The sequence below is a fragment of the Lissotriton vulgaris genome, chromosome 9 (genome assembly GCF_964263255.1).
Source record: "Lissotriton vulgaris chromosome 9, aLisVul1.2, whole genome shotgun sequence".
Classification (NCBI taxonomy): domain Eukaryota; kingdom Metazoa; phylum Chordata; class Amphibia; order Caudata; family Salamandridae; genus Lissotriton; species Lissotriton vulgaris.
In genome coordinates this window covers 1,112,921,120-1,112,935,470 of record NC_141697.1, presented here as the reverse complement: position 1 = coordinate 1,112,935,470, position 14,351 = coordinate 1,112,921,120, and the positions used below count along the sequence as shown (strand labels likewise).

General features: G+C 43.6%; 1 protein-coding gene across 1 annotated transcript in view; it reads right to left on the bottom strand.

Annotated features, from left to right (window-relative positions):
* DNAH12 (dynein axonemal heavy chain 12) overlaps nucleotides 1-14,351 on the bottom strand; it is a 1,291,066-nt gene that overhangs the window by 1,119,733 nt on the left and 156,982 nt on the right. The window lies entirely within an intron of this gene.

The following is a 14,351-nucleotide window of genomic DNA, read 5'->3' as shown; positions in this document are numbered from 1 at the left end:
AGTTGGTTGAGTAGTGAAGAGATAGTGTGGGGAGACGGGCGCGCTGTTAGGAGTAAGACTGACCCTTGGGTCGGCTGTTCCACCCTGCTGACGTGGCCCCCTACCTATTGACTGAGCCCTGTCATCATTTAGCTAAGTTTTGCCTTTGATTCTGTGAGACATCCTGTGAGGAGACATAGGTAACCGGCTTGGGAAGTCACCGGAAGAAAGGCCTGACTAAGAAGGAGGTTGTCCAGTTGTCGAATTTCCCTTTTGGGGTAACCCAGCCTGAACTGTCCCCTCAGGAAGCGTGGAGGTAAATACACTCATGCTATTTTCAAAAAGAATCCTCTGCCTTATGAAAGTGAAGAGGGAAGCATTCCTACTTGAAAGTGATTGGTGAGTGACATCCCCGTTACCAGACTACTGTCGCTGATCCACAGCCCCCTGTTGGTGAAGATCCAGCGGGGAGGGTCTGTCTGAGGTCAGCAGGGCAGTGTGCTGGGAAACCAGCTGTGCGAAGGAGAGAGCCGGAGGAAGGCCGGACTGCGCAGTTCCCGCCCCCTCTGACGAAGGAAGCGTGGGAAGGACGCAGAGCGGTGAGAAGCGCCGAGGGAGTCGTGGAAGAGCTTCGGCCCCGTCAGCTGCTTGGAACCTGCAGCGCGGGGGCCGGAATCACCACAGAGCATGGTAACTGATTACAAAGGTGTTAGCGGGGACGAATGTGAGACTGGGATCAATCCTCCCTACAAAGCGGTAAGATCGAGAGAGGAAGTGCGGGCCCCCGCGTCTGAGAGGGCCTTGCAGCTGACTGAGAAGTTGTGGTGGGCGGAAGAGTCTGCCAAGCCCCGGTTAACAGGCCAAATATTTTCTGTCCATCTGCGGAGGGGGGAAAGAGGGCCTACAAACATCTAACGGGTTGGTGGAATTCCCTTCAGCTGCTAAACGGCTAATTGTTACCGTACCCAAAAGTGCGTGACTCATTAACTGAATTCCTTTTCCTGCATAATAAGATCCTGCGGATAAACAATCTCTTGACCGAGGGGTAGATTACTGTTAAAAGAAGCCGGAGTATCAGAACTGCCCCGGGGGTAAAGAGAAGGTATCACTTGGGGAATTACCTCAATTACGCCAATCATCCAGTGGCAAAGATCAGTCCTGCTATTACGTTGTGGTTAGAGCGGGTTACAGGGCTGCATATAAACCTTTAGATATCCTGCCTAATTTCATTCGCAGCTCCAACCGCATGTACCTCGATATTATTGTGCTATTGGGAAAACCATTGCTGAATGCCTGTATACTCCAGATTATAATGTATTGAACCACAGAGTTAATGTACCATCTAGCCTAATGTACAGAAGTTGCAAACCTGCTGAGTGTCCTAACTAAAGCTATGGAATAAATACTGTGCGCATAGGGCGCAGGAGTGATTACAGAGCTCCTTTCAGGGAGGGGTGAGAAGTGTCGTTAATGATAGATGAAATTGTGCTGTTATAAATAATCAGATGTGGAGTTATTCAATTTGCTGAATGTAAACACTGCTAAGTGACGAAGAGTAACTTCAAGAGAATTTTATAAAACAGCCCGTATTTTTCAAAAACGGTGTAGTGTCCTTTATTTTTGGGTGGTGGAGCGCTGAGTTACTGTGAGTGAGTGATGTAAGCACAACACAATTGCCTTTGGAGTTTAGCTGTTCCAGCTCTGTGCCAGGCTACCCTATGTGGACTGGTAACCCCAGGTCCAACACTCTCTCTTTTTCCTCTGTGTCCTTTTGTCTTTTGAAAATAACTTTAGCTTCCTATGTATTAATGTTGACAATGCTATTCATGGGAGAGATACTAATGGCATTGTAGTGGACCTTAGCAAGATTTGTAAGGCTTTTTTTTATCTCCCACCCGTCACATTAATTTTAATTGGGGACTATAATCTTCATCCCTGCAGGGACTGATATTTGTATGATTCTCTGGAACATGAGGGGTTCAAATACAATCAGGGCTGGACTGGGAACAACAACCGGCCCTGGCAAAGTGCTAGGCCGGCCCCCCCTCCCCACTCGGGGGGTTGGGGTTGCCGCCGAGCTCTTTGCAGGGGCCGGTTTCGGCCGATTTTGGTACAGGGCCTATTTTGTAGCTGTTCTGCAAAAACAGCCCTGTAACAAAAACGGCACCGGGGGATTGCGCGGTGCCCGCTATAGCCAGTCCAGGCCTGAATACAATCAAGTCCGTATGAAACACACTGTGCAGGGAGACTTGATGAACAACTTGGTTTTAGACCATAACCAGGTCAACCTGCTTAGCAAAAGTACATTAGATCGAGGAGATGGCATACCAACTTTTAAAGGTGCTGGGGTAGGGACAACCACTGATTATATCCTCTTTTCTGACAGTTTATTCTTTTCCTTGAGTAGTTTTATTTATTTATTTATTTTATTTTATTTATAAAGTTTTATATAGGGCGAACTTGATCGCCGTGAAATTGAATATCCATAGCAATCATAATCCTCTCTTCACCATCTTTCGATGGCAAAAAAAGCCATCACATGTACGCCTCTTCTTTAAAACCTCAGCTATCACTAAATATCTGGGTCCTAGATTAAAATGAAATAAGGTCAATCTGGCGGCCTTTAATGCGGAGATGGTATCTGCTTGTCGTTCTGATTTTCATATCTGTCTGAAGTAGTCTCGGAGGACAGAATTCTAAAGGTGTTTGACTTGATATGAGGATATATCAAATTAGCCTTTACTAAACCGGGGATGATGCGCCCATCTCCGCCTTGCAGATGGTTTGGTTAAAACTGTATAAGTGCCTGGAAGAAGCTTCTAGCAGCACTAAAAAAACATCCCAAGACAGAATAGAGGTAAAAAGGCACAGGGCTTTCTACAGAGCAGCACTTAGGAATAGTGCCTTCTAAAGAACGAACTGTGGGAGAACCTGTGGAAAGCTACTGACCTGGGGGACAGCACTATGATTTGGAGGGCTGCAAATCATCCTTTTTTAATACAGAATAGCTACCAGATCTGGCAGCAATACTGCTAGCCTAGGTTCGGTTGAATCATGTCTCAGCCGTATATTATTTTGAGTGTACTGAGCCATTAAGTGTGATTACTCAAGAGGTTGATAGGTAGATAATACATGGGGATGAAGTGAGAATTGCTATTCTATCCTTACCCTTGGTCAGTGCCCCATCAGCCAATGGGGTACCTAGGACCTGCTGAAGTCACTCCTATATTTCCTTCACCCTTGACCGAGGACTCACCACGAAACCCCCTCTCCCCAGTAACGTCTGGGCACGCAACTGGAACCATGTGGACTTAGCCACACTTTGCTCTTCCCTCTCAGCCTCACCTCCCAATCTTGCCGGCCTCTCCCTCACTTCCAGGCCGCCACCATCAACAGCTGGCTCTGGCATGTGACCAAGTTGCCCCTCTCAAATGCGTCAGAACCCGACGCGCACACAAGGACAACAGATGGTTCACCATCCAGCTTAAAAACAAAAAACTTGCATTAAGGCAGGCGGAGCGTCTTTGGAGGCGGGGATACCGTCCCAAACTAAAACTACAGTACGTTACCCTACTTCAGGAATATAAAAGAGCCATCCTTCATGCAAAAACTGAACACTTCTCCTCCAAGATCCTCCTCGCCGAAAACAAACCCAAGGAAATATTTACTATTGTTCATGAACTAGCCTCCTCTGATAGAGTCACTCTCAAACCGGTTCCTTCACAATCCCTCTGCGATTCTCTTAATGATAACTTCATTGAGAAAATTGCAATCATCAAGTCTAATATTCCTCCCCCTTCCCTCTCCTTTCAATGCCCCCAACCTCCGCTCAATCTTTTCTTTTTAGATCAATTTCCCCCGATTTCTAAAGAAGCCTTCCTCACTCTGTTAACGAAGGTCAAATTAGGATCCCCTTCTGACTGCTGCCCTGCCCACATACTGAGAGAGATCTTTTCTGCCTGTCCCCAGCCCCCACTAACTTTTCTTAACAACTCCCTCATGCAGGGAATTGTCCCTGACTTGCACAAATCAGCTAAAATAATCCCTATCCTAAAGAAACCAGGTGCTGATCCCACTTCTCTCTCTAACTATCGCCCTATCTCCCTTCTACCTTTCTTGGGAAAAATTCTACAATGCCATGTCACTAAAGCTCTCAGCACCTTTATCGAGGAAAGCCGCTTTCTAGCTTCCCATCAGGCTCGCTTTTGTCCGTCACACTCCACCGAATCTGTTGGTCTTTCCGTCCTGGACGAGCTTAGAGGGGGCGCAGATACCAACTCGCCCCAGGCGTTGGTTCTTCTTGATTTGTCCGCCGCCTTTGACACGGTCAACCATTCCATCCTTCTCGACCGTGTCGGAGGTGCCGGCATCCGGGGACCCGCCTTGGCCTGGCTTACCTTCTTTCTAGGGAACCGTACTCAGGCTGTCCAGCTAGCAGAATTTTCTGCTCCTACACGTGCCGTTCACTGTGGGGTACCACAGGGCTCTTCTCTTTCCCCCCTCCTCTTTAATCTTTACATTCTCCCTCTTATTTCTGCCCTGCAACAGATGGATGTCACGGTATTCAACTATGCCGACGACCTACAGCTGATCTTTAACCTTTCTCCTCTCCCTGCTTCTATCCACAACTTTCAGACCACCATGAGCCTAGCAGCAGCATTAAGAGAGGCCCTTAGAGGCACCAATTTGGATCTAGGAAGGCCACAAAGGTTTGCACTTCCATAGTTCAACCTGGGAATAACTAGGCCATGGACGTCTGATATGAAGTCATCATAGGGAAGGAGGTATTTAATTTCCTTAAAATGTTCATTTGGTAGTTCGCGCCTTTGATGATGGTACAAAAAAATGTGTGATCAAGAGAAATATAAAAATATACATTTTATAAGAGTCTTTTCTAGAAGTAGACTGCACCATCTGCATTTACCATACTCAAAAGTAATGGAACAACTTCTTCCGTCTGACAAAACTAAGAGCGAAGTTACAAAATATAAATGGTTTCCATTTTAATGTGTGGAAAAACTTTGCAGAAAGCCTTCTCAGTTCCTGCTACAGCTCCATACGTGCCCGTGCGTTCTTGGGTTAAATTTACATGACCATATTTACAGACCTGAGAATCCAAGCAGCCAAGAATAATGACCTTGAATTGTGATAAGAATACTCAGGCAGTGATAAAGAATTATACCTGTCTTCCTCAGTTTCATGAGTCTTAATCAATTAATAATGTGTCACCAGGACATTTGTAATGATCTGGTATTACCAGCCATAAACACATGGTGGTACTAGGAGACCTATGCACTTAACCTCTGAACATAAAGTAATCCAGCCTACAAATATTTTGAAAGAACACAGGTAGCTTGATCTAGGAGTAAGAGCTGTTGAGGAAGAGACTCTAAATGACTTATTTGTGGAGAATGTTTGCACAATTTATCCTTCCTCATATTGGTAATTTCCTTAAGATGTATTGTCACATGGAGGTATCACGCCCGGTTAAGAAACACCGCCTTCATATGCTCACGTTCTTAAGTTACATTCTCTCCCAAAAAACTGACATTTGGCATACATTAATTTGTGTGCACACCACACATAGGATAACATTCCTCAAACACAGGTTGCTTACAATACCACTTGGTAGGCACCCTATCAGAACACCTTGAACATTCTGTACAAGGGCTAAGTTCAGCACGCAAGATGTTATTTGTTTTTGGCCACTCAGCGACAGAGCTATCATAAAAGAATGAACAATGGCGGACTGATACAAACGAAGAACAGTGGCAAGAACCGCAGCAACAAACGATGCAAACACGGAGCCAGTCAGGTGAAAAAAATTGATTGTAAATGTGTCGACCAGGGTCCTTACTGAAACTGAAACCCATGTCCTCTAGAAAGGCCTGGGATTTGTTCCCACCCCTAGGAAGAAAAATATTTTGCAACAATTGTGAACTGCACAAATTCTACCGTACGATACACCTTAAAGCATTCTTCCAGGATAGATCCGACCAAATACAACAAGACCGGACTACGAAATCCATCTAAGTTTACTCTGAATGCCAGTCTGGTCCCGATCGAACAAGCATTCTTAAGAGAGGTTTCTAGAGGTACAACAACTACTGCCTTGCACAATCTCTCGGTCACAGAACTTGCAGCTGTAAACGCTTTGTATAATGATCACACGATCACCATAAAGCCAGCAGACAAAGGTGGGGCTACCGGGATCATGTTGACTGTGGACTAAGATAATGAATACAATTGCCAACTGGCAAACCGCTACTACTACACCCTGATTGCCAGTGACCCTACTGGTCGTCTAACAACTCGAATTACAGCCATTGTCTCAACTGCTATAACACAGGTTTGGATTAGTCATAATGAGGGTTATTGTTTCATGAAAAGGGAACCCAGGACGCCCTATTTTTATGTCCTCCCTAAAATCCACAAGGGACAGAACCCTCCACCCTAACGACCCATAGTCTCAGGTATCGATCCAGGCCCGGACTGGCCTTTGTGGGCACCGGGCAATCCCCCGGTGGGCTGCATGGTTGGGGGCCGGTTTTGGGCCCCTGGGGCCGTTTTTGTTACAGGGCCGTTTTTGCAGCAAAAACGGCCCTGTAACAAAAACGGCCAAAAACCGGCCCTTGCACAGAGCGCGGTTGCGCCCCCCCTCCCTCCATGGGGGGGGGGGGGAGGGGCGGGGTGTTTGGGGGGAGTAGGGGGGCCGGCCGAGCACTTTGCCAGGGCCGGTTCTGGTTCCCAGTCCGGCCCTGCCTCCTTGAACCTCTGTCATGCTTCTGTGACCACTTTCTACAACCTATAGAAAGCACCATAATTCTTACAGGACACTGGGGATGTACTACGCCTCATTGAAAACATCCCCATGACCCATGAGATCGATTTACTTGTCACGCTAAATGTGGAGGCCCTCTACACGAACATCCCGCAAACAGCCACACTCAAGGTAGTAGAGGTGTGCTTTTGGCTGAGGACTGTGATTCCCCCACCCCAGTTAAATTTCATAATGGAGCGTGCCACACTAGCCTTAACTCAAAACTTTTTTCAATTCAGAAAACAGCTGTACCTTCAAACCCCAGGAACTTTAATGGGGAGTACAATTGGCCCGAGCTTGGCATGCCTCTACGTGGCTGCCTTTGAGAAAAGGATGATTGTTGATGGCTCTAACCCCCACACCAACAATATACTGCTGTGGTATAGATATATGGATGATATCTTGATATTCTAGAAGGGTGATATGACATGATGCGAGGATTTCTGTAGGTGAATTAACACTCTCAATCCCTAAATCAGCTTCACCAACACCATGGTTCTACTGAAGTATTCCATTCATAGACCTCATGATCACGTTGACAGAAGGATAATTGAGCACTACAGACCACCAAAAAACTATGGACTGCAATACCCTACTTTTATACAGCAGCCACCATCCTAAAGCGCTAAGAGATAAGCTTTCATTTGGACAATTTTTCGGCTACACCATAACTTCAGTACTGTACTGGACTACAATGTTAAGACTGACCAACTGGCACACAGCCTGGCCTCCCGGGACTACCCCCACACAGCATCAAACTGGCAAAACAACGGGCCAGAAATAATAATAAAGAGGCAATGTTGGAACAGAATAAGAGACAAATAACTGACACACTGACATGTGTCGCTACATACACACCCAACTCTAACCGTATCCGCAAGATCATCAAAAAGCACTGGGGCATCCTACAAACCAGTATTCTGGCACTATCCTCACCGCGGTTTGCATTTAAATGTACTAGGAACCTGAAGGACATACTTGTACACACCAGACTACCACCTACTACCCACTGTGACCAAAGATCCCGATGGGGTCTATCCTCAGTGAAGAGACACTATGCATGTGCGTCCTGCACCGTATGTGCTCTCACTGAGACTACCAAAGAGATTGAATTTTCTAGCTCGTTCAAATGGGTGCAGAAAAAACATACCAACTGCAACACAAGCAATTGTATATACACCCTTACAAGCCCATGTAACCTACAATACATAGGTATGTCCACCAGGATGGTTAAAATACGCATCATGGAGCACCGCAGTAACATCCGCTGCCACAAACTTAACACCAAGATGCGTACACAGTTTGAACGGAAGAAACGTACACCAGACAGTCTAAGATGGACAATAATTGAGACACATCCCCCGATGATCAAACAAGTCCTCTTCAGGAGAGAGCAAAATTGTATTTTACACCACTCCGCTGATAAACAGGGTCAGAATGAGGATATCACCTGGAGCGTATGGAATAGATAGCATGCTCCCTTAAGGAATGGCATATTCAGTACCTGCTAACCGCGACAACTACCAAGGGCTAGGTATATAGAAGGACACACTCCAGCATACCAGGTGACCTTTCCCTACGATACTGCGTGCCATGCTCCTCGGGATGACAACCATAATGAGATTGCCTTATTTGCACACTTGGATCCCAACATCCAAAAACCACCATCTCTGCCACTTTGTTCCCCAGAAAGCGAAGCATTGCTACACCATACAACATACTGTCACTCTTTTGCTTCCCTGGCAGCGACTCTTTAACTTTGGGTACATTGTTTCACAAAAGTGCCACACAGTGCCACATATGTGCCACTGTGGCTAGTAATTCTATGCAATTGCCAAGCCCACTTGGAGTTTTGCTGTGGTGATTCACATGTGCTATTGCATCGTACATGGCCTTGACATATCACTCGAGGTTTTTACATGTTTACAGGGTTACTAGGAATAGGACACACTTACCCCGTAACTTGCTTTATTATTGTGACGACAACTTCATCCATTCAACCGGGTGCCATTAGCACTAGCGCTTTCATACCCCCTTTAGTGCGCACTATTCCAACATGGTGCCTGCGTTTCAGATATCCATGGCGCCCATATACGTTTACTGGCCATTTAGCTCTCTATACATGAGGCAATCCGCACTTCTCTTTATATGAGTAATGACTAATTCATTCTCCTTAACGGGTGCCACCTGCACTCATGTTTTCACTTAGCAACTTGCCTGGATTGTGCTCTTAATCGTTCTAAAATGTTTTCTTTGTACTTTGTGTCAAATCAGGACGTTAAAAATTTAACATACCCTCCACCAGTGATTCAATGCAGCTGGTGAACCACCCAAGATGGGTGATTTGTAAATTTTATACATATCATGATGGTTGATGAGCCACCCAGCCTGATTTAGTCCTTAGATGTGCCACCTGCCTGCCACATATTTCTTCCTTTACACGGAACCTATCACATTTGCTTTTTATAAACAGCTAAGAATGTTATTGCATGCTGTCTCTCCAGAGCCTGTTTCTGATGATGTATACCATTATATGTTTGTTTTAGGTCAGTTTTACTACAAGGTATCTCAATGTTAGGTTGCTTGTGTGTTTGGTTTACATTGAATACTAATAAGGAAACCAACCACTGTGTAGATAGTCATTTTCTAACCTTTGGTCCTGAAGAATTCCCACTTGATCATTCTAACATCCTAAGCAAGAAACATGTTGACCTGTACGCTGTAACCACTACTGAATACTACCTCAGTGGTAAGCCACCCTACATTTTTAATTGGGACCAGCGGGCTCACTGATTAAAATTAATTGAGTACCACTACGTTTCATTTTAGAATCCCCTTCACAGTTCCCTCACACCTTCTACACACATCTACACCACGAGGCCCCATACTCACACTGCACCTTACAGCTTTGGGAATAAAATATCTCAGACAAAGTACCCCTCATAGGGTGCCCGTCAGGCATTGCAGCGCCGGCCTAACGAGGTGCATGCCCTATGATGAAGCATGACACTTAGCCAGGTGTGTGAGGGCCCTCATTCCCAAAGTGGGAGACACCCCGTCTCCAATCTTGGGTTATCTTGACATACTGACCAGGCCTCTGCTTCTTTCTTCTCTAAGGAGCTACATCCTCAGGTCTTTGCACATTTATGACATCAAGCCTTTGTTTATTCAAAGGAGCATTTCGCTGGCACTGAGAGGTCAGTCCATGCCGGAATTCCAACTCGGCTGATTCCTGTTACCTCATGAGAGGGATGCTATCCAGCTCTACACCAAGACAGGCAGTTTTCTGACACTTACCCATATGTAATGGGGAGGTAGACCACCCAATCGGTATTTTGGCAGATCCACTCGCCGTAGAGTGGAATGCGCTAGGTAGGAGTACATTATATTACAGTACTTGTATGCAAGGATGTTGTTTTCCGTAATCAGCAAACTGGTAGAATTGTTCATCTTTGTCACCATTTTTGTAAGATTAATCATAATATTCTGTTTCCTTCTATTAATCATTGTAACACGTATTTTACTCAAGAATCACATTACTTAAATTAATATTGAAAATTGTTGCTGTGTATTTCTTGTATAGCTCTTTGGGTATTCATAAGTGGCTGAGCGAAAGGGTTCTAGATCTGTTACCATGATTTCCTTGGGGAGCCAGGGTTGTCATGGTGTAAGGTTGCACAATCCATTTGTTACCTTGTATGGTTTGGGGTACTAACAGTTCACTGTGAGCTAACAGAACTATAGGCCAACATATCTTGAGGGGTGCTTAGAATCTGTCTCTCACAAGTCCAAAGTTTATGTAAGCCAATAAACGTACAGTTTTACTTGAGAAAGTATAAACCGTATGACAGTATTGTGCATAAACTAGACATTATAGGCCAGCAGAAAAAGAACATGGATGAAAGGCTGGGACCCTCCTTTTTCACATGCAACATAGTAATGATAGTGTATGTCCACACTACACCAAAAGCATAAGAGGGAGTGCTTCATGCAAGTTGCCATCTATCCCCACTAACAGTGGCCCTCAGTCATTCTTCCTCCTAATTCCTCCAAACCCTCTCTCTCACCTTCTTTGTTCATTCAGGTTTTCTATTTCTTCTCTCCTTTCAATCTGTAACTCAGCATTCTAGCCTTTAATATTTTTTTTAGTATTGTGCTTATGCTCAAAACACACAGATAACGGTCTGAAACAAGTGAACCAGTTGTAAAAGTTTGATACCTCCATGTATGGGTGGACCCACAAAGACAATTTGAAACTCAGTCTCAAAAAAAGAGGTCCAATTCTGGTTTTCTTTCTCAACCACATTTTTGGGTTTGCAGACAGAATCAATGATTTGCCTTGCATACATGCTAACATTTGAAAACGGAGAGTTAGAAAGAAAGAAAAAAATAGAGGAATTTAATTGTTCCCTCATCTTACATTGAATATGAGAAATGTTTTAGTGAAAGAAAGCTAAAGTAAAACCAGGTTTGGCCTAAAAAAGTCACCTAAGGTAATATCAGGAATGCTGACTTGTATGCCCTTGTCATGTTGTGTCAATAAAAATTGTATTCATCTGGACCTTCCATCCAATGATAAATAGATTGCAGTTCATTCTAAATACATTCAAAATAACACTGCTTGTCTCTTTGCCCAGAAAGTCAAGAAAGAGTATATCTCATCTGCACTTAGGTCCCTGTATTGGTTATGTGTGCATCAGAGGACAGTAAAGGAGAGCTGTAGCTCCCTTGGCTATCCACTATTATGATTTTCTATACTCGCTTTTTCTCTCTGGTATCTTCACATGTTCATCAAGAGGGTTCTGCTTCTCTCCTGTTTCAGAAAGGAAACCAAGTTGGTTGAACAGTGCAGATGACCTCCCGCTAGAATTTCCTAACGCAATTACCATGTTATGTCACTCTGCTATTAGAAGCACAGAGAGGATTTTCTGATTTCCTTAGTAGTGGTTAAGGTCAGACTAATTCTTTATGTTGCTGTTTTTTAAAATAACATAATAAAAAAACTTCAACTTCATCAGGAAGAAGCAGCACCTTGCCACACTGATCCAGATAGGCATAGAGTCTGAGGAATTAAGCTTCACCATATTGCCTGTACTTCATATACCTAGTAACTATTGAACTGGAGGGGCTGGGAATCAAAACAAAAAGTATAGTGTTCACTGCAAAGATCTAAAAAGATCCATGTTAAGCAGAGTGCACCTTGGGTGCAAACAAAAATATCCTGGAGGAACAAGTTGACACTGATCACAAGTATGGTTAGAAATGGATATGACAATCAAACTGGAAATAATACCATAATAATGGGGAGGGCTGAAACATATTCTATTCTGACGGGTGGGATAAGTAAAAAAAAAAGGGCTTTTGTTCCCGTTCCCTATTCTACTTCTTTTATTGTATTTATTATATTTACTACATTGCATATTGACCAAAAAGTGTAGCAGGTTTCCATCCAATAGTAAATGTTCTAGTACACATATTTTTTCTTAAGCACAAAAAGAATAAATATACAATAAAATGAATTATAAAATAGAAAGAAGTTGGCATTAATAAAGAGAAACACCTGTAAATCTGAAAATAACCTCAGATCAAAGACCTCAGGAAATGTTCACCTAAAAAATGGCACAAAAGGATCTCAATAATTAAATCGCTATCACTGAAAAGAGTGTTTCACGGTGAACAACCTTTACAACGAAACTTTTACAACGCACTACCATTACAACACAGTATTTACAATGAAAACCATTACAACGCATTGCGCTGGGGGGCACTCTAGGATAGGGAATAAGTTTAATTTACTATTCCCTAGTGTCCACGGGGACTGGAGTTGGAATAGTAAATTAAACTTTTCACTATCCAGCACCCCAAAGCGCTATGCGTTGTAAAGGTTTGCGATGTAAAAACCGCGTTGAAAAGGCATGTGTGGTAAAAGTATGCGTTGTAACGTCATACATCCGTGTTTCACAATCAAGAAACAGCAGCTCAACAAATATGGAGCTAAATATATAGCCAAAACTCGCTACGGGGAGGGGTTTAGTGATATAATATCAAAAAAACATTAGTCACAGTGAATACATTTGTTAAAAGAGTCCTGGGTGTACTACAGTTAGTAACTTTAATGCCCACTCTGAAATGGGTATGGAGTATCTAAGTGATGTCATCAAACTAAACTAAAACGACTATGTTATTGATTGAAAATGAATAAAAACAAATTACATTTTCATGGTAGAGAGAAACAAAATTCATCAAGAATGCTGAAGATAACCTTATTTGGGGTATAAGGATCCTTGTTTATACTCAAAATGGATATTTAGTTCTCTAATCACTTGTACAATTCCAAAGACACAAAGATCTCGTTGGGAGACTCACATACAAACTACATCTATGAGAAAAGATTAGGAAACTATTACGATAATGGCTATCAAGAAATATCTTCATCTACCTATCGTCATCGGGAAATAATTATACTATTATTCATGTTGTATAAGGTAGGATGCTGATCACAAACTTTTGGGTTTACTACCAATATTACACAAGCAGAAAGAGGGGGGAAGGGAAACGGAAATGTAAATGTAAATGTATTGGCATTTATATAGCGCACTACTTACCCGTAGGGTCCCAAGGCGCTTCGACCGCTGCGAAACCCTTCCTGGCTTCCCTGAGAGATGGTCCCTTAATGGGTATCTCCAGGGTGAGACCAGGCATCCCCGGCGGTCTGGTGGGGCCGTTAGTGAAGATGAGGCAAGCTAATGCCCAGAGTTGCCGAGTGTGATCGCTGATCAGAGTGGGCACCGAGGCGAGAGAATTATCAAGTTTGCTGACCCTGGTCCAGAAACCTGCCGCGCCGGGAATCGAACCCTGGTCCCGGGCCGTCCTCTGCTCTCGGGTCTGCCGCCTCTAACCAGTGAGCCACACTACTTAGAAAACATATCTTTCATCTGGCCTTCTGCAGTACTGATGAAAGAGGACATGGCCCACATATTTTTCTTTTGTGTGTGATAAAGGAACATAAAAAGAATTTTCCTACCCTCATGCTCAAGAAAAATTATATTAACTAATGCGCAATGGTGATTCGATTCCTATCAACTAATGCTGATATATGGATTGGTGTAAATTAGAGTTTTTGAAGTATGCTTTAAGAGTGAGGTTAATGTTTATTAACTTTATGCAATGATCAATTATTAGAAAAATTGGAGCCTTTCTCTTAATGTATTTTTAAGGTGTTGTGAACTAGATATCATAATTGGTGTATGAGTTTACATAAATTTCCCCTAGTGATTTAAACTCCAGTCGGTTATTGAATGGACTGCATTCACTTTTTTACATTTTTGTGTTTGTGGATGGCTGCACTTTCTTTGTATATATTTGCATCCCTATTTTAAAATTAAGGGACCTATTTCGTTCTCGGTCGGAAACCCTCTGACCTCAGGTCGGAGGCTTTCCAACCAAGATCGACGGTATAAATTCTGACAGCCTAATCACAACCTGGAATTTAAACCTGCCGGAGACCGGTCCGTAATCCCAATGGACGCTGATCCTGCCGTTGGCATTGCGA